Source organism: Harpia harpyja, chromosome 3, assembly GCF_026419915.1.
Source record: "Harpia harpyja isolate bHarHar1 chromosome 3, bHarHar1 primary haplotype, whole genome shotgun sequence".
Taxonomy (NCBI): Eukaryota; Metazoa; Chordata; class Aves; order Accipitriformes; family Accipitridae; genus Harpia; species Harpia harpyja.
The window spans coordinates 53,638,772-53,660,164 of NC_068942.1; the positions used below are offsets into that span (position 1 = coordinate 53,638,772).

The 21,393-nt window shown below is 37.3% G+C and overlaps 1 protein-coding gene across 4 annotated transcripts in view; it reads left to right on the top strand.

Moving 5' to 3' along the window:
* NPAS3 (neuronal PAS domain protein 3) overlaps positions 1 to 21,393 on the top strand; it is a 631,435-nt gene that overhangs the window by 376,199 nt on the left and 233,843 nt on the right. The window lies entirely within an intron of this gene.

Here is a 21,393-nt window from a genome sequence, read left to right on the forward strand (position 1 = left end):
AGATTCAAAAGCAGTTCTATGCTCTCTTCACAGATAGAATGTAAAATGTTATATTTTTTATATTCATACATTTCTTAGTGTCTTTTGTCATCATGTGTCTTGAAAATTAGGAGATACTGCATGAAGGAACATTCACAAGATTAACTAAGTCTGGAGCTTCACAAGTTAGTGCTTGAGATAGAAGATTTTGCTTGTCAGCAAAATATATTTCTGGGAAAGAAATACGTTTGCATATAGAAATCATTTACTGATAAGCTGCTACTGATTAAAAAAAGCAATGTTAAGGAAATAATTCCAGGAGCAATGAAGCTAATGAAACCTAATATATTTATGGCCTACTCCCATGTACAGTCTGGAGACTCTAGTGTACAAAAACATGGTTGAGCTTTCTTTGCTTTGTGAGCTTTTCCTTCAGAATTTAGGTCATTCTCCTGTACACAGGTACTTATTTCATGAAATTCATTGGAGCTTAATATCTCTGAGACATCTACTCTTTTCTCAAATTTGGTTTAAATAAGTCAGTAAGTTCAGTGTTACGGTGAGGCAGCTATACAGACAGAACAACACCATAGGGCTTGTTTTCTCATGAAAAAGATTGTGTTCTCCTAAATTGGAGAAGTTCAAAGTGACTTTTATTAATATGTTATTGTGTTCCTTTTATATTCTCTGTGAGTCGCACCCTCATTGAAACCTTTTTTTTCCTCTAACTGTTGTGTAGCTCAATGTTAGTGATAAAGGGGCAGAAAGTGCTGTGTATAGAAAGACCCCACAAAGAGCACTAGCTTTTTGATGCCTCTTGTCACTGTTTTTAGGAAGCCAAATGTTGCAAAATGCAACATATACAATGATTTGGTGAGTTAGAAAGATCTGTGGTGATGTGTATTCATACCAAAAAAGTATTGATGCTTAAACTGAAGTACGAATTAGTTCTCTAAAAGCATATACTTAAAATGGATTTAGACCAGAAAATGAGGGAAGAAGAGTAGAGTCATGTTACTAAGAATGACCATGAAACATGAAGTTTGCACATTACATAAAATTATTTTTGACACATTAAAATACATTCAATCTATGCTTATTGCAATTCACTTTATGGTGAGTTGCTTAATAGCAGAATATATATCATTTATACTGCTATCGCTTCATGCTTTTAAATTGTAATATCCTTTCTTCAGTGACTGCTTGTCAATTTCTCTGATCTAGAGTTGATTTCATAAATTAACTAGGCCAATTAAATAAGAGACTTATGTTTAGAAGAAGAAGAGAAAGCAAATAAATATTAATCTACCACTCTGAACTTCTTTCCAAGACCCTAGCTCCTAGTACACTTCAGAGTTGCATACGGTGTCTTTTGTCAATTCATCCTCATTGTCTGTAGATTATTTAATCGATGCAGTATTTTATGGCACAAACTGAGGTATTTTTATGTGATGTCATCTGTGTGAACATTGCCACATAAACACTGCAGCCCAAACCCCATGCATACTTTGATGTTGCCCAGTTACATCTCTTCTCCTTTCTGTTAATTCCTTCATATACTTGCACAAAGTCATTAAGTGTTGTTTCACCTATTTGGTAATGGGAACTGTTCTTAGTTGCTTTCTTTTGATACTCCTTGGCATTTGTTCATGTGGATCACGCAACCCATTTAGGGCAGTCCCTTCTCAGGACTACGTATTCAGGCCATTCATTAGAAAAGCCTTGATTACTCTTGTGCTTGGAAATTAGCCTGTCCATAATAAATTTTTTTTCTCATTTTATGTTCTTAGACCAGTACATCATATGCTTGGATTGGAGGTCATATGTTGTTTCTTTATTGATACATTTCCAGAAGACTTTTTCTTTAGGTGAATATTTCTTCCCCCAACCCGTTCTTATTCCTTTCATTGCACACAGCACCATGGGCCGATAAACAATATCAGTTATAGATGCAAGGTTATTGCTAGAGAGCCTGGATATTGATCTCACATAAGTTAGAAATGGTTGAAGGAATGAACTTATTTGTTGGCAGATGTCCATATCATGAAGCAATCACCATAAATATCTTCAGCCTGGCCTTTTCTTGACTCATATTATAAATATTAGGAGCTGAAAAATCAGAATGAAGCAATATTGCATGCAGAGTTGGAACACATTAAGTAGCCAACCTGTGAGGAAAAACATGTTATCTGTGTATAAAAATTGAGGGCTTTAGCCTCTAGGGCTGCTAGTTTGGTCCTATGCAAAAGGAATATCTTAACACAGTTCTTTAAAAGCAAAAGACATGTCATCATTAGTCTAATCATCTTTCTTCTGGTTTCACAATCAAAAGTTAAAGTATTTGCTTGTAAAGATGCTGAGTGTCAAGCAACATGTGACAATATTTTCATTTCTCATATTCTCTTTAATAAATACGGGAAAAAATTTTAGTTTTGCCATTGCTTATCTATTTTTTGTATTGATTCTTTGGTCTCAAGAATATTCAAAATTGAATCCAAATGCTACACTACCTAAAGCTTGATGTTACTTTGAGACTAGTTTTAATGAGGGATTGCAACTGAGCCAACCTCAATTGCTCAGTTGCAGCTTGGGCAAGTAGAAAAACCCTGATGATTGATCTATGTGGGTGAGTTGGCATCAGTTTGCAAGCCCTCTGGGTAGAGGCAGAACATACAGCAGGAAGAATTAAAAAGGAAAAGGGAGAAGAAATGTTTATCACCCATTTACTAACATTTTATGGCAGTGTTATGGTAAACTGAGAGATGAATGTCTACATTCATGTATTTTGCACTATTCTGAGGCACTAATAACATTAAATCAGACTTAATACTTCACACCAAATGTTCAGTAAAATAGGGAATGATGTGAATATTTGTCAATGCTATATGCTATGGGTAGAGCATCAAAAATAGTGCTTGAAAGATATAAAATGCTGCAAAACAGAGGTCAGAATTATGCTAATATCATGATAATATAAAAATATTAAGTCACCAAATGACAGGATTACAACCCAACTATCTTCAGTCTCTAGGAACCTTTCAGCTAAGCTCATGGTAAATAAAACAGCCGGTTCTACATGGGAGTCTGATTACAAATTTACACATTTGTATTATTAGAACTGCACGAAGCATTCACCTCTGGAGACTGGGGTTAAAATCTGATTTAGGTTACTGGAGAATATTAGTGTAGTTGTCCCAGCCTAGTAGACACTTCGTTATATAATAAAATCTCCTCTCAATCCAGAAGCCAGTCAGTATGATAACATGTTCTCTTTAGAAAAGGCTAGGACTGGCATAGCCAGAGAGTTACAGAGCAGGATTAAAGTGAGCTGACGGGCCTGTATGAAAAATCATGCTCATTGCTTTATATATATATCTCTATATATCTATCTATTTGCCAGTTTCTCTACAAAAGTGAGTATTTAGTGTGCTAGTAATTTGGATAGAGAGGGATGAACAGGTGGAGTGCAGATGTGCATTCGAAGAAAGGGGCATGACTGAAGTATGTTACAAAGTCAAACCATGGAATGGAGATCTTAGTTCACAGTATTCAGCAATCTCATATTATCAAACCTTGCTATTCATTTTTTCTTTTCAGATATCCAGTATAAGTCAGTATTTGGTGTGTGTTTTGTGCTTCTGTGCAGGTACAAACACTGTGGGGTTTATTACATTACTGGAGTCAGTAGAGAAAAGCTCTTTTTCAGTAACTGCTTTAGTTCTGTTATTGATCCTTTTTTACTATTCATTTCATTTTCTATAATTGTGTAAAATAGCGTATATTGCAAGAATTTAATGACAATCTGTATCTATACAAATACTATGGAGATAATAAAGTCTTTGCTTGTCAATATTATCAATTTTTTCTCTTATTATATTCCCTTTCCTCTTATTAGATTTTTAGGCAGGCATTTTAAATTCCTGAAGACATAAACTACACAGAGCCAAGCCACTGTAAAGGCCTAACACATCAGTAAATGTCAGTAAAGTGTCAACTCTTTGCATCATAACTGCAGTTCATTTCTCAACATTGACAGTGATGCTTATACTGGATAAGGATTGGAATGGGCATATTTCCAGATCTTAATTACATCAGGCATAGGGATGAGGAACCATCTTTTTCCTCATGGGGAAGGGAGAGTAGAGCTAAATTTGGCCATCTAGAGCCCTATGCATCCCCGTTTATCTGGAGATAATAGGATTAAGTTAAGCTATGGGACTTCCTTAGCTAGAACTGCCTTGCTGCCTTCAGCAGGGGTCTAATAAGGATAGATATAATTGGGTAAATGGTGAATAAGAATTTAAAAAGTACACAGTATAAGCAGTATGCTTGTGAATAAATGATGACAAATTGGATTCCATCCAATCCCTGCAGAGCTGGTCAAAATATAGCAACACATGTGGAATTACAGGGTGAAATGTATATCTTTCTCGTTTCCTAACTTTTGCCACCTTGTCTCAAATCTCACACATAAAGTGTCTTTTAGAGTTTAAGGAGAAGATGGGGAAGGGGAATTACAGCATTTGTCTCGTATTAAGCAGAATCTTTTTAATGCTGTTCATATGAGGTTAAAGAGGCACAAAATATAAGTGGCTACAAATACATGCTGCACAAATGGGATTTTGGTTTTCTGACCCATATCCACTTACTGAATTTAGTCTGTTAACAGCTTAGCATTTATTTTCACTTTTTTTCACCTCTCAAAGAGAAGAACAAACACGGAGAATGTAACCCCAGTGGAATAATTAATTAGATCATTCACTGGCGGATATTTCTGTAATTTATTTAAATACAGATCTTCTATTTAATTTTTTTTCTGGTTTTGAGGCGTTTTTAAATACAATTAGAATGACTTTAAGAAAAAAATCACAGTAGGGAAATAATAACTAAAGATCAGAAGGTCTCTTTGTCTTAATTTTGTGTCTATCAAAATACACTAGAAGCCTTTGTCTGGTGTAAAAGACATAGTCATTTAATTTTAATTTATTTTCATGCTTGTGACCTACAGTGTAAAATTGTGAATATGAAATAACCTGTATCAGTGGAGTTCCTCTGCTTCAGTTGCAGATGCAGAACAATCATATCCATGAAATTTGCAAAGGCTGCTCCAGAGGTGTGGAACAAGGTTCAAAATCCTGTTGTAGACTAAAAGGGTGTGATCCACCTTCATTTGTTCCATTATGTGGAGGAATGAAGTCAATCTGATGCTGGCGAGTGACTTTATAAATCATTAGGATGCTGTGGTAGGTAGAGCTAATTTTAGAACAGGCTTGTCCCTGCCATTTGCTCCCCTTTCCTTTGTTTCCTGAAGATGGCCCTGATTTTGAACTGTTGGAGCTAATGGTTAAACTGTCAGATTCCTCCATCTGTATGCGTGTTATTACTTACCTGCCAAAAGGTAAGCATATACTAATGCGTCTCTTATAAATCTGAGCCTGTGTTAAAAGTTGCAGCACCCTATCTGACTACAAAGCAGAGTGCAGCATTAGTATATTTACAAGCAAGGTCACATACTTATTAATAACAGTGCAGACAGAATGACAGAAAACTTAAGAAAAATCATAGAAAGGCACAGAGGCCAATCTAGTTAAGTGGGGAATAGCAACATAGAGATTACTATGAGCAATAAACTGAAGACTTCTAAAGAAATGTAAGCAGTCTGTTTAGGAGAGGACTGGGAGCTCTCTGAGCGTAAGCAGGAGCAAGGTAAAAGGATAATTAGAAGAGCTAAAAGAAATACCGAATGTTGCATTGTGGAATATATCAGCAAACAATAAAAGATTCTTCAAATATATTTGCAGAAGGCAGAAAGTAAGAGAGAAAATTAGTTCGCCAGAAATGAGTGTTGGGAATTGGAGACAAGGTGATATGGAAATAGAGTATTGTTTTGCTTTTGTTTTTACAGGCTCTTCTCAGAGATTTTAAAATATGAGTTTTATAGCATTTGTGGGTACCAAAGCAATGAACATGGCTGCATAAAGGCTGAATTTGCAAAGTGGGTGAAGTACCAAATACAAATCTACATTACTACAGTTAGATATTTAGTGGAAATTATCTAATGAAGTACAAACAGCTGTTTTTATTAAGCAGAAATAAAAGTTCACAGATTGAAGACTACAAGAATAAACAAACTGGCTTCTAAAATATATTTATGTCTCTGGTCATAGGGTTTTTGAGAAATAGAATACGCTTGTAACAACATGACCTTTTTTTAAAGGAATTGGGTAAACAACACCTACCTGCTAAGGGATTCAAATCAATTATGTGTCAGGTAGTTTCATTTCAGGTCTAGGGTTACAGTCCTGCACAGGCAGTATTTCTGTGCATACATGTTTAAATTTGAGGGATGTGCCTAGCCCTACTGAAATTCTCAATCCTTTGGAGTTATTGCTGTCACAGCATATAGGAGCTGGCGTGATTGTTATATATTGTACCTGGATTTGCAGGTAACTCAGTGTTGAACAGATTTAAGGAAAGAGTCAGGGAAGAGAATGAATTTGTCATGTGCATTAGCTTAGTTGGTTTTACTGTAGAGACTTTTAGAAAAGTGTTATGAGTGGTTTGCTTAGAAATGTTGACAAAGTACTGATATGTGCAGAAGGAAAATATAACAAATTAGTAAAGCTTATCACCTAGAAAACCTTCATCCTTTGGGATTAAATTCTGATCCCACTGAAATCAGTAGAAGTTCTGCTACTGACTAGACTGGAGCCACAATCACATCCATAGTTGCTTGCCTTTTTTTTTTTCTTTCTAAATTAACATCAGTAAAATCAAATTTTTTATCTTCTTTAATCTGGATCTTAGTGATGAACGTCTAGTATTTTTAGAAAGAATTATCTTGGAAAACTTAACATGGGAAGCATTAGGAAATCCCTTATTATCTTTATTCTAGATAGGGCAACACTAATTTCAGGATAGTAATGTAAGAAACTCACTTGATTAATAATAGTATAGCAACCACCAGAACAAGAAATATAATAAATACATTTGAACTCAGTAAGTTTATTGTATTAGAATTCTTGTCAACTGATTTGCACCTGCATTCATCAAATCTGAAATCATCCCAGACTCTTAACAGATCTGTCCCTAAACAACTTAATGAATCACAGTGACAAGAAATCCTGTATCTTCATTATGAATCCCTGTATAACAGAATCACATTCACTCTTTCACCATCTTTTTATTATCTCCTTGGATTAGCTTCAGACTCAAAATTAGTAAAAAGACATTTCATTGGGATCAGTGGAGTTCCTGAGGTATAAACCTTGTGAAGGACGTCTGTGTCACTGGGGAAATTCTTGTATTTCATTGAGCTATAGTTGAAATATCATTTACCCAATTTAAAGTGATTTAAATTTATGCTAGCATCAGGGAGTGCATCCAAAAATGACTCAACAGTTCCATTCATGGTGCTTCATTGGAACTTTTTAGTAATTTTTCCTTCTCTTAAATTTCTACTGAAGTTCTAGAGTAATTAAAAAATTCAAAACTTAGAGAATTTCTTCCAACCTCACAATTTTCATCTCCACTGCATCCCAGTCTCCTTCACCAAAAGGACAGACAGCTCTTGAGCAGCAAGCTCAAATTTCAAATGTTTATATGTAATGAAAATTAAACCTCAATTTTTATTATTTTATCTAATTCTGGGATTTCTTAGAAAGGTTTTTCGCAACTCCTTCAGCTCACAGGAGAGACCTTGTCTCCATGAATTGTTTTCCAAAAAGTGTAACATTCAATAATAGCATCAGAAACTAAGTAATAGAAAAAGCTGGAACTTGTATACAGAACTGTGTGCTTGGATTGTACACAGTTTATATCTGCTATTACTGTCAGTATTTTTACAGTTGGGGCACTGAGAGTCATGATCATGAATATAGTGCTAGGTGCTGCATGAGTGTGGACTAGCAAATGGCTCTGCTCTAGACGTTGCCCAAAAAACAGTTGACACCATTTTATCTTACATATTGTCAATTTTACTGCTCTTAGTGCTGTGTCAGGGGGCTGAGGAGGCCACTTGACTTTCTAGTAAAGCCTTACCCACATTCATTTCTGGAACCAATTTTTATCTAGGTTTCAATATTACATCTTTGGCTATTGTTCCCACTTTGTCCCAGAATCTCAGTAAGCCAACAGATAAACGTACCAGGAAGCTAATAAACACTCCTATCATCCAAGCTATCAACATTATTGTGATGAACTGGAAAACATTTTTGGAGTTTTACCTTAGAACACTAGTGGTACTTGGTGCCTATTACTTACAGGCTTGAATGTATACACGCAAAGCGAATAACTGTCTGAAATGATACTTGTGAAGCAGTCAACCATTATTTCCCTCTCTCAGATTCTACTACCTGAAAGACTCAGGTTAATATAATGATTGAGTGCTTCCACTTTATGCCATATGCAGTAGTGGTATTGCTCTCTCTATCACATGTAATATTATCTAGCAGTTGTAAAGTGTTTTGCATGTGCACTCTGCTTTATGACCATTAACTAATTAATCCTCACAATGGCTCAGTGAGGTAAACAACAAGATGCTATCACCCGTTATTATCACATGGTTATGCTGTCATGCTTCGTTTATGAATTTATTTATTTATGTACTTTGTAATGCTATATCTAAAGGTTCAATAAAAACAATTGAAAATAATGAAAGAGAAGAGAAACTCTGGCTTTTAGAAGCACATATGACATCTTTATACTGGCAGTGAGCTAATATAATTAGAGAGTACAATGAACTCTAAGAGGAAGAATATAAAATGAGCTTCACCCATTCTACTTAATAGGCGAGAGTTTCTTAGAGACAGAGACTAATTGCTGCTTGGAAAAAAAAAATGTACAAATGCATCACAAATAGGGTCAAACCTCATTTTGAAAAATTACAAGGTTTGTTTGCAGGAAACCATACTAGATTCAGAATCTTAAAACAAATATAGTATATGCAAATGGTTTCTTCTAAATACAAATATTTAAATCCTGTTTAAAGTTACATGGGGTAATAGGTGAAACATAGCAGAATTTTGTCTCTGCTGGGGAAAAGTTTTCTGAAAAATTTCAATATTCATAGAGGTACTCATATCCGTGCAGTTGCCAGGCGGTGAATCCACATCAGTGTTTTACTTCAGATCAGTGGTGCAATTCTGAAGTACGGACCACTCCTATTGGCCTGCACTATTTGGAAATACATAGACCAAATACTCTGCTAAGAGCTGCAAGATGTGACTGTAAGTAACATTCAGCTCTCTGTGTGTCTTCCATTACAATTTTCAGACAATGACAATGAAGTTTAATGATGAAATCCTATTGACATTTAATAGCATTGAGGTTTTTAACTTTGATTGCCTTCATCTTACACATTCAGCATACTAGCATTGAAAATAAACCTTAGTTTTTCAGCTTGATCTTCAGAGAAATAAATACCTAATTTAGTGCAACTTGCTTCATTTTACCTATCCGTATAATATTGTCCATTTATTTACAACTGCCATACATCTGCTATGTAAATTCAGCTTTGATACAGGTTACATTTAGCATCAAGAAAATGTTCATGGGATTTGGTTGGCTTTTTCTCATGGTTGCTTGATCTCTTTAAAATACGTAGGCTGGAATTAATTTTTTTTTTCCTATGGAACACAAATAATCTATTCAATATTTCCCTAAGTTTTTGGTTGTTTAATTTTACAGGGCTGTTGTTCCACAACATCAAAGATAACTTCTATCATATAGCAACTCCTTAAACATACTTTCTGAATTAGGAAAAGGCTTGCTGATAGAACCATACTGGCTGATAGTTACGACTGTGCTTCTGAAACAACTTTACAGGGGGGAAAATGTGGCAAACAGAGAAAAACCAGCCCAAATTCTGAATGTTTACACTGCTGCAATTGGGAAAATACTATATTTCATTAAGTGTTCCATTAGGGAGTATTGTAGTTTGTATTAATATCATTGTTGTGTTGTATTTCTCTGCAACAGCAACATTCACAGTTGAATATGTCATGATTTTTCACTTTCTGTTTTGGCAGTGGTTGAGTTAAAATAGTATTTTGCTTTTGGATCTGCCACACAAGAAAATGCTACAATTTCAAGCTTAGAAAAGTAACCCCAAGAAGGTATTATAAATTGCCTAGGTTCAGAATAGGGGTGGATGATTAGATTCCAGTGTTTCCTGCTGAGTGGTACATGTTTGTTTTGCAATACGATTTTGAGGCAGAGATTCAAACAGAACGTGCAAATCCTATTCAGTCTCTCAGCATTTTTGATCTGTTTTTTATTGATTTTTCATCTGTACAAATCCAGTGCTCTCCATATATTTTAGAAATCTGAGAGTAGAATGTTGCAGAATAGGAGTTTTAATTAGAATTATATGCAGTTCATCAAAAGACTTCACTGTTTTGTAGGAGGATGCAGCATTGTCCTTGTTTTACTGTATTCATACAGTCCCATTTTCCAAGAAAAAAAGTGCTCTTTCCATAAACCAAAGACAGAGTAAGAAGGTATTATACATTATACATTTTGTGTCCACCCTTCGCCAAAGACAATGACTTACCCTCTGTACATTTGTTCCACATACAGGTAAACAACATTCCATTAAATGTAGAGGGGTTTTTATCAAGTTTTCATAGTTTCTATATTTTATATTATTAAATAATGGTAGGACTTTGGCATTTTACTTTTGAGGAGATTTATTAAATATGTTTATAGGCTTGAAATTGACTTTAGGAAAAAAAAAACCCACTGGTTTGACTTTTTCTGCCTATTAGCTTTCTCTCTGTTAATTTTTCTCCTAGGTCTGTTGAGTAGTATGCAGTGACATTGTAAGTGGGATGTATTTCCTCACATCAGTGCCTTGTTAATGCTGTTCATTAATCTAGAACCATGAGCTTGTTCAGAGGTGGTTAGATATTCCATATTTCCATAGGGTTTGAGGAAAGGGTGACAGCTTGCTTACAGCATCAGAAACCAGATCTCATTGCGTTGTCATGTCATTTTTAATACTGATAAAATAGCAGAGGCTGCATGTGAACTCACAGCCTGTAAATGGTACAGCAGCACAGTCCAAAATAAGTCATTCCATCAACTTCTAGTAAACAGAAGCTTAGATTGTTTTAAATGGATTATTAGTGAATTACTACATGAAAAATCTTTGAATTTTGTTATACAGCAGGTCATGTTAAAGTTATAGGAGCTCATTTTTGTCTTAGTCTGCTAAATTTCATATTCAGTTTTTAAGTACTGCTTTATATTATTTGTGTGTCAGTAGTGACTTGAGGTCCCTATGAAGACCAGTATCTCATACTGCCCATATAATGCTCTGATCCATTATTCAGACAGCTAACACTTGCTAATGTGTCCATCTTCCTGGTCTATACCAGGGTTTAGTATTAAACTTCATTTGCTTTAAGATCTTTACGTACTTTTAAAGAGAACTGATCATCATAGATTGATCATTTTATTTGCTGTAGTGGAATTTGAAGGTCATTTTTAATATTTAAAAATGCTAGTGACATTACTTACATTTTATAAAGAAATTCACATACCCCAGTGTGAGTTTTTTTCAATACATAGTTTTCAAGATATAGTTTTTCCAATATATAGTTTTCAATATATAAAGCAATCCAATCTTTTAATTTTGTTTATTGTTGGAAATTCAAATCCTGTTCTTTCAAAAAAAATTAAATTCCTTTCATGTCATTCGCTTTTCTACCTCAACCAAGTTGGGAACACTGACAGATAAATACTTGTCATTCTGTTTTCTGGCAGACCTAGGCATAACTTTTTATGACTGACTGGAATTTCTCCAATGTAAAACTACCAGTGAGAGCTGCTATTACTGGACAGACCAGCAGTCAGAGCTCCCACAGGCCATAATTGTAATCTTGCCAGGTTTTTAGATATCGAAGGAACTACTAAAATTATGGATCTGAACACTAGTACTCATTCAATGGCAGATCAGACAAAATGTAAAACAGTAATTATAAAAATATTCAAGTGTTTAAAAAGTGGCATTATCAACCATACTGTTGCAGACTGAGAAGGTGATACAGGGCTAGATCTTCAAGGAAAGTGAATCAATAGAACTCTATTGTATTTGGTAGCTCCACACTTATTCATTCTTTCTGTAGCCCAGGCTGTTAGTCCATTGACAAAAACTCTGCACCTCCTACAGATAAATACATAGTCTGAGATCCTTCTCTGATTTTTGTACTTTTTGAGGGGAGAATATTAACTGTATTTTAAACAATACATTAGGGAAAATTAAGCATCTAAGATATCAGAAAGGTTTCTTTTAAAAGGGATGCAATTTAAATTTTACAGAAACTAGCTCATATTCAAATGGGTATCCTATTCAAATGAGTTAGAATTTTTTGATAGTGTTATGTACATCTATAATAAAAGCAATGCGAAAATAGCATTCAGAGAATTTCACAGTAGGGGTTATAATTGTGCTCACTTAGAGACCTGTTCTGCCATTGATACATGTGCATAACTCCCATTAACAGTAATAGGAGTGACGCATGCTTTTTGATGGCAGAATGGATTCTTACTCTGAGTGCTACCATACTACCATTCCTACTGTGATAATAGCAATATCATATTGCCACGATAACAGATGCATCACTGGAGCTAAATTAAGATTCTTAGAACCAGAACTGTGTGAGGAGAAGTAGGAACACCTGAATGGTACTGACTGAGATCAGTGTGCCTATACAGGGCAAGAACAGGTATAATGACTTGGGATAATTGGGCGGAAGACTTGCAAGCTAATGGTACTTTCTATGCATTTTTTGAAGGTAGTGGCTAAGTAGTGTATGGTAAACCCAGCTCTGGTTCACTGTGCAAGGATCACTGTGCTTGCCTTTCTCTGAAGCATGGATGACACCGGAAGGAATGATGAATCCCGAAACAGTCAACATGATACTGTTTGCCTCCTGTGCAGTTGTTGTTGCTAACATGGACAGGGGCTTTGTCACATTCAACATCCTGACTCTGGCCCATTCACGTGCAGGATAAGGTGTACCTTTGACCTTTCCTGTATCTGAGTGGAGCGCACTGGGCAGGGATCAGGTTGCTGCCCTCTTTTCATTCTGGAGAGGAGCCCTATCACAGCACAGAGATCCAGGTGCATGCCCTGAGCTGCTCTCCTGGGATTCCATAGCAGTGCTACGGAGATTTTTACAGCTCCAAGCATGCATCTCTCTTTGGAAAATATCACTAGCGGGTGAGGGTCTTGAAATCATCCTAGTTTATTTATCCTGTCGTGGTTTAAGTGGAACGGTTACTTGGGAAGACAAACGCCGTAACTCCAAATGTTCCCCCCTTCCTTCTTCTTCCCCCAGTTTTATATGCTGAGCATGACGTCATATGGTCTGGAATATCCCTTGGGTCAGTTGGGGTCAGCTGTCCCGGCTGTGTCCCCTCCCAACTCCTTGTGCACCCCCGGCCTGCTCGCTGGTGGGGGCGGATGAGGAGCAGAAAAGGCCTTGGCTATGGGTAAGCACTGCTCAGCGATAACAAAAACATCCCTGTGTTATCAACACTGTTTTCAGCACAAATCCAAAACACAGCCCCATGCTAGCTACTATGGAAAAAATTATCCCAGCCAAAACCAGCACAATCCTTAGAAATACAGTGATTGAAGAAATGAAAACAGTTTAAAATAACAAAGCAGCTTTTATGCACTTAACCTACCCTGATGCTTAACATTTTCATCCAAGTTTAGACAGTCCTACTGATCTTAGATAACCATATATCTAGGGATGGGGTTCAGTCTGCTTTCTTGCAGTCGATGCATGTCCATTGAGCTCAAGAACTCAGATTTTTATTTACTGGGTTGGTTCTTTGTTTCAGTTTTGCCTACCTGAAGGCCTCTTCCCCTGTGTAAAAGCATTGTCTGCCTTCCTGTGGACTTGCAGAGAGCTCCTGCAGGGTTTAACCCTTTGAACCACATAGGAGCCGAGGTAATAACAATCAGATACACAAAGGGATATACAATATGCATTAAAATATTACTTGCAGCCAAAACATTCTTCATACACTTGCTGCACCCTACTTATAAAATCCTCAGTACAAGAATACCTGTGATCTGTTTTACATTTTAACATGCAGAAGTTGCCACACAATCAAACCTGAGATTTATGTATCTGTGACTGCCACAGGTAAAATAGCGTTCCTAATAAAGTCTATATTACTGTCAGACATGTATAAAAATCCTTAAGTCTTTGAATATACCTGTTTAGAATAGGATTTCTTGGTGCCTCCTTTCTTTAGGTTGTTAGCGTGCTCTTATTTACCATGGCATGTGATGTAAGTTGTTTTGGAAAGATATTTGAATGCTGTATACAGTCTGAAAGCATATTTAAAGCTGTTGCTTTCGATTTTTCTTTTAATTCCTTGATACCACTGCTAATGTAAAGGACATGGATTGAAGAGAGGATCTTCTTTTCCTAGGCAATGTGTTATTGATGAGCTGGCATTTGCCCTGTGGCTCTCCCTCAGGATTGCTTACATCTATTACTCACACACATCGATTGGTTAATTTGATAATTCTATCACCAATCAGCTTGTGTCTGACCTTTTGCCATGGCAATGATGGCAGAGTCTTCATTTTTACATCGCAGACCTGCTAGATTGACCTTTCTGAGGAGAATGTCAAGACATCCCTTGATCCTAACCTGTCACTAAATTTGTTAGAATTACACTGTCCCTTAACCTTGATCTATTGTATTTGTAACATTCAGAATATGCAGTTTGTGTGGAAATATTCTTAAATAAGTTATGTCAGTCAAAGAATAACACTTTCATAATTAAAAATTAGCTTCTCATTAAGAAAGTGTACATTTTAGAAAGTTTTCATGTCTGTTTTCCATCCATACATCTGTGTAGTTCTCCCTGCACAGTAAGTTAGCCCCTAACAAGTACCTTCCCTTTCAGTGACCACTGAAATTAGAGGACTTTTTTGTCCCCGTCACTTGGAGATTGGTGAACTAAACACGGTTTGTTCAACTACCCTATTAAGTAAGGGTTGTGCTCTAGGGGATTTCTAGGACCCCAGAGAAAATTTTGCAACCGAGTTGAAGACAATCATTAACTGCTTTCACTATCCTCTGATAAAGTTCTTTCCATCTCCAGGTGTGCCTAAAAATACCTGGAGCTTATGCAAATTTTCAGGTTTTCTACAGATCGAGCAAATTACACTAACTTTTCATACCTACAGTTTTAATGCTGCACAAAGTAGAACACTGTGCTATTCTGTCAGGATACTGGTTATATTTTTCAAGAAGAAAACATAGTCATGTTTAGTATGTGTCTTTTAATAAATCTGTATGTTACATAGCCCAGCTTCCAAGTACACTTTTGATAATAATGACAGCATTCTGCCTGCAGTAATGTGCAACTCTGTCACTTATCCAAAATCTCAAATTTGTAGTACATTAACTATATCACAGAGCACAGAGGGTGAAAGTTACAGTTTCCTTTTGTTAAGATATTTGCAACAGCCCTCTGCATTTGAATGTCAAGTCCTCCCTTCCCCTTCTCCCAAAATTGTTCTGTTTTCTCCTTAGTGGACAATCCAAGGGTACCACTTTGTGACTCTGGATGTGTTAATTTAGTGTTCAGCTCAGCTGAAGGGAGAATACAAAGAAATCTGCCTTGTTTTTTCTCCCTATGTTTTCAGAAAATATATGCATGTATGTAATTTAGTTACGTATAAGGGAGCTAGTTTGGGCCATTCTATGGTTAAAGGTTTCCCTTTATCTAAAAAGCAGTTGATAACAGGGGATATAATTCCTGTTTTTCATGAGGGTGACTAACAATGAGGAAATCTGGTTTCAGTGAAATTTTGTAAAATGTATAATATGTTCAGAAGAAGGGGGCTTTCATACTAAACTTCAGCCCGAAGCAGATTTGAATGGGCAAGTTAGAGGGGCTGTTTTGTTGCTAGAAAAAGAAATCTTCCACTTGGAAATTGAAATTATCTCAGCATATAGTTTTTAACTGAGATGGCTATCTTGCGTTGTATTTATTTCAAGAAACAAATCTCAAATGACTTTAAGGAGTGAAAGCAATGATTTTGCCTGAGCAATAACTGCTACATCATTATGTTTAGCCAAATACTATCTGTGTTGTAGTACAAGTGATCAGCATTCATACTAAGCTACAAGCCGGGTTTTAGTAGTCACTTGGTCCCACATCAAACAGATTGTTTTGCTCCAGTTAGTGCATAGTAATCATGCTGCACAAAATCAAGTGGAGAGTTTATAAACCAAATGTTTTATGATATATTGGTCTGGATTCTTTACAATATAGGATACCAGCTAACAAGGGAGGTAATGCAAGCTAGAGCAGTTCCGCTTTTAGATAGTGACTGTATACTGATATGTTTTTCATGCTGTCCTTTCAGTAGGCCTAAAAGATGACATGAGGTTCATGCATAGCCTGACTATTTGTGTGTGTTGTTGTGGTTTGGGGGTGGTGGGGTGGTGGTGGTGCTTTAAATTAGTCAACATAACTCTTACAGAAGTGCAAGAAGTTTATAAATTCTGTTGTTTTTTCTGGGAGGTATGGTATTCACATGTCACATGCCACGTGTCTGTTTGCATTATCTTGTTGTACATGTCTTTATGTTTGCAGTATAGTTTTTCAGTTAATTTGAATTTTGCGGCTGATATAGTTGAGATGTATATCATTCATTACTGTTAAACATGATTCAACCAGGTACCCATCCTAAGCCAACTTCTTTACACAACCCTGCAAACGCAACTCACTTCTGACCCCCAGAACTCCTAATCCAGCACTGTTTTTCCTCTGGGAGAAAGCTGTGATGTTTGAGAAGTTAGTACAGATTGGTTTTGTAATGAGAATAGTTTTTGCTAAAAGTGAAGATGAGACCACTAAACTCATTTCACTTGTAATCTAAACCAAATTCCAGTCTAAGCCTCCAGAAGTGAAAGGTTACTGCATTAGCCACCTATAGCCTTTGTGTTCACAGAAAATTAAACTAAAACTAAATCTCAATTTCATATGGACCAGAACATGCTCCCTGCTTATTAGGAACAACATAGGAAGACTGAACCAAGAATAAGAAAATTTGTATTTAAAAATTGAAAGATTAAACAGTTATCTCTCTCTTTGTCTTATAGTAAGGGAAGTAATCTTCATTGGCTTCGGAGTCTAATCTTGGCTGAGCTTGTGAAAAAGACATTGGTTAAAAATATTATTTTAAATGTGCACAGTGAGAGAGAGTGTAAACAGTAACATCTTTGAAATTTTAAATTATAAGATTGTATATAGTTAGATAAGAAGGAAGAGGGCGTAGATGGAGCATAGGTTGTGTTCACGGGTACACTGAACATAAACTGTAGTTGAGGTGATAGTGGAAAACTACTGCCCTGCTGGTTGAAAAATGGGATTTAATGCTCAAAGCCACAGGCTGAAACCATTATTCATCACTGGTGCTCACTTTTTGATCCCAAAGAGTAATAGATTTCTCTATAAACTGATGACTGTAGTTCATATAATTCCTATTTTATACCCATTAGAAAATTGACGGAGAAAAAAAATTCTTTCTTCTCACCTCTTATAAACCTATGTGCTTCCCTGCCATTAGATCAGGTTCCTGACTACTTCCCTTCTGCCTTGGTTCCCTCCATCTCTCCTGCCCCCAGCACAGTAGTTGGGGTTTTCATTGTTTCCTCATCTCCTCTCTGAAGCAGGATTTCATCAATCATGGTGGTAGTAGTCTGCTCTTGTAATCAAGGCTGAGATCCATCAAGTGTCATGGCTGCAGCAGTTCCTTTCAAGCTCCACAGCAGCTCAGGTTTCTGGGCCTTTTCTGAGGTTCAGTGCCCTTGTAGCAATGGCTCAGTGACTGAAAATATCTTCAGCTCCTTCTTACAAGGGGATTTGCAATTCCCATTGAAACATGGTCACAGCAGCCATTGTATGAGCAATCACTCAGGCTCCATACAGTGCCATGATGTCTTATTGATCCGTGAGCGCTACTGAAAAAAGGATGTAAGGAAGGAGGGAAAGAGGAGAAATTGTCAGCGACATATGTGCATATAAAAAGAGCAAGGGAGGAAGGTGGAAACATGAGGGTTTGCAGCAGTCAGAATCTTGCTGTGCTGGCAAGCTGTATTCAGAAGTGCAAACGAAATGCTGATGGCTACAACAACCCCTGTATATGGGCACACTCACACTGCAGAATGTTTTGATGGGTCTGAGGCTGCTTCTTGGACCATCATTTTAAGGGTTGTTTAAAAGACAGGTGGCCTTGTATAACCAACTCAAAATTACATAAAATGAACAAACTCTTAGATTCTCATTCCTTTTTTTTTTACTTTTTTTTTTTTCTTCCCTTTCAAACTGCAAGGACATTTCCTTAAAAAATGCTGGAGGAAAGCCCACTGATAACTCAGAACGTAAAATAACATATGAGTTATTAAAAGGTCTTTTCACAGAAGTGGGATTAATTTCCATATCCCTTAGGAATCCCTGCACACGCTGTTATCACACAAATGGCATTTTGGTGGGTGGGTTAAAAATTAGTTAATAAAATTAAATTTAAAAATGCTTGGGCTGTAGTTCAGGAGAGCTGGCCAACACGCTTTAAAAGAATAAAGTCCCCAACAAAGTCAAAGCAAAATCTGCAGTCTGTTTTTCATCTGAAGATATCATTTAATACATTTTTGTACTGAACATTGATAGCTGAACATGCATCAAAATAAATTCTGATTCATTCTTGACCTCCAGTAATGGTCTGCACCTGAATTGTTCCCATTTAAATAGCCAAGGAAAAAGCACAGGAGAAAATTACATTTTCTGCAGAAAATGTCTTACCACAGTGAGGTTTTCATTCATTGTTAATTACAGAAAAAGGGGTGTGAAAGGCTACTGTAATTCTAACTATATTCTGTCAATGACACTATAGGGCTTTGTTTAAATCCTTTTGTGTGTCTTTCATGTAATTTTGGGACCATTTATTTGTAACTATATATGCATTCTACAGTACTTGGAATATGCCGTGCTAATATAAACATCATCTTTCTTCTTCAGGTATTATTTTTATTGATGTAGCTTATTATTAATTCTCCTAAAAGCAAGAATTACCACCAGCTCCTTGAAAAGAAAATAACTCGTACATCTTTCTGAAGCATTGGATACTTTTAAGGACTCCATTAGGCCCTATGTTATTTCTTGGGACACCATTCTACTATAATAACAGAACAGTTTACTCAAAATTGTAGGACTGTGGTGCACAAGCCAATATTTTCAAACATCTTGTCGGTTGGGGTATGAGAGAGCATCAAGCCATTTGTTCTCTGTGATTTGTTTTCCCCCAGTGGCCCTAGTAAATAAATACTCATGCAACAGCAAACAGAGGAAGATGTTGAGATTGCTGTCTTTCATGAGGATTAAAATGACAGTGGGTTGAAGAGAAGGCAAATAAAGCTTGAGGATTTGGTGTCTGTTCTTTTGCAGCTGATGAGGCACACAAACTTCCTTAGCATTTTCAGTCCTTTGATGGTATAAACTGTCTGTGGACCCTCCCATTTTCTCCCATCATTGTGTTGCAGTTCTATTTCTTGTCAAGAGAAACTAGACATTTGTGTCCATTTTTATTGCATTCCAGGTGGTAACAGGGCCTTTTAAGCTTTCCTCTTCATCTGAGTTTCTATTTCAGTTCATGTTGTACCAGACTATTTTTCCTGTGCTGGTGGTGTTCTTCAATCATACTAAATGTTGTTTCTTTGCAATTTTACAAGCCTGCAAATGTCCAGTTCAGTTTTGCAGACTCCTTCCCTGTCAATGACCTGTGTCCAGCAAACACCAATAATGCCTCTTATTTAGTCATTCTGCTCGTCACCCACCCTGTTTTGTTTTATTATACTGATAAAACCTTTCCTTCCTGAACACAAACTCAGAAACTAGAACTAGAAAATAATAACATATGAGTGTGACAACTTAATGCTACAGTATATAATTAAGTTGCATCCCATTCGTTTGTAATGTTCAGACCTGCAGACTTTCCCTTACCTCCACTGCCCAAGATAAACATGATATTTTCAGATGGATGACACAGACGTATTACTAAGGCTGTGCTAGTTATCACAGGAGCATCTCTCTTTACCACTACCTCTGTTGGATCTTAGTACGGACAAACCAGCAGCAAACAGAAGTTGTAATTTCAGGATAGTTTCAAATTAGGACTTCCAGTACTAGCACTTGTTACCCCTGACATATTCTAGCAGTCCCTAGATACCACCCAACTGCTACTAAACCTGAGAACTCACATCTATACTCTGTTTTTCTGCACCAAAATTTCCTACCAATTTCTTTAGTTGGCTTCTCCTTTTCTCCAGCTCCTTCCATCTATGAACAGCCTTCAGATACCCCATTTTTCACACGATTAGGGTAATCATCTTCCCCATATCCATTTGATCTATTTCCCCTAGAGAGCAATCACCAATTAGGCAGAGGACTGGAGGCTTGCCAATGTGACTCCCATTTATAAGAAGGGTCGGAGGGAGGATCCGGGGAACTACAGGCCTGTCAGCCTGACCTCGGTACCGGGAAAGATTATGGAACAGTTTGTTTTGAAAGCACTCACATGGCAAGTCCAGGATAAGAGGGGGATCAGGCCCAGTCAGCATGGGTTTATGAAAGGCAGGTCCTGCTTGACCAACCTGATCTCCTTCTATGACCAGGTGACCCGCCTAGTGGATGAGGGAAAGGCTGTCGATGTTATTTTCCTAGACTTCAGCAAGGCCTTTGACACTGTCTCTCATGGCATACTCCTGGAGAAGCTGGCGTCTTGTGGCCTGGATAAGTGCACTATTCACTGGGTGAAAAACTGGCTGGATGGCCGAGCCCAGAGGGTAGTGGTGAATGGGGTGAAATCCAGTTGGCGGCGGGTCACGAGTGGTGTTCCCCAGGGCTCGGTGTTGGGCCCTGTTCTGTTTAATATCTTTATTGATGATTTGGATGAGGGGATTGAGTGCACCCTCAGCAAGTTTGCAGACGACACCAAGTTGGGAGGCAGGGTCGATCTGCTTGAGGGTAGGGAGGCTCTACAAAGAGATCTGGACAGGGTGGATCGATGGGCTGAGGCCAATTGTATGAAGTTTAACACGGCCAAGTGCCGGGTCCTGCACTTTGGTCACAGCAACCCCATGCAGCGCTACAAGCTTGGGGAAGAGTGGCTGGAAAGCTGCCCGGCAGAGAAAGACCTGGGTGTGCTGGTTGACAGCCGGCTGAATATGAGCCAGCAGTGTGCCCAGGTGGCCAAGAAGGCCAATCGCATCCTGGCCTGTATCAGGAACAGTGTGGCCAGCAGGAACAGGGAGGTGGTTGTTCCCCTGTACTCGGCACTGGTGAGGCCACACCTCGAGTACTGTGTTCAGTTTT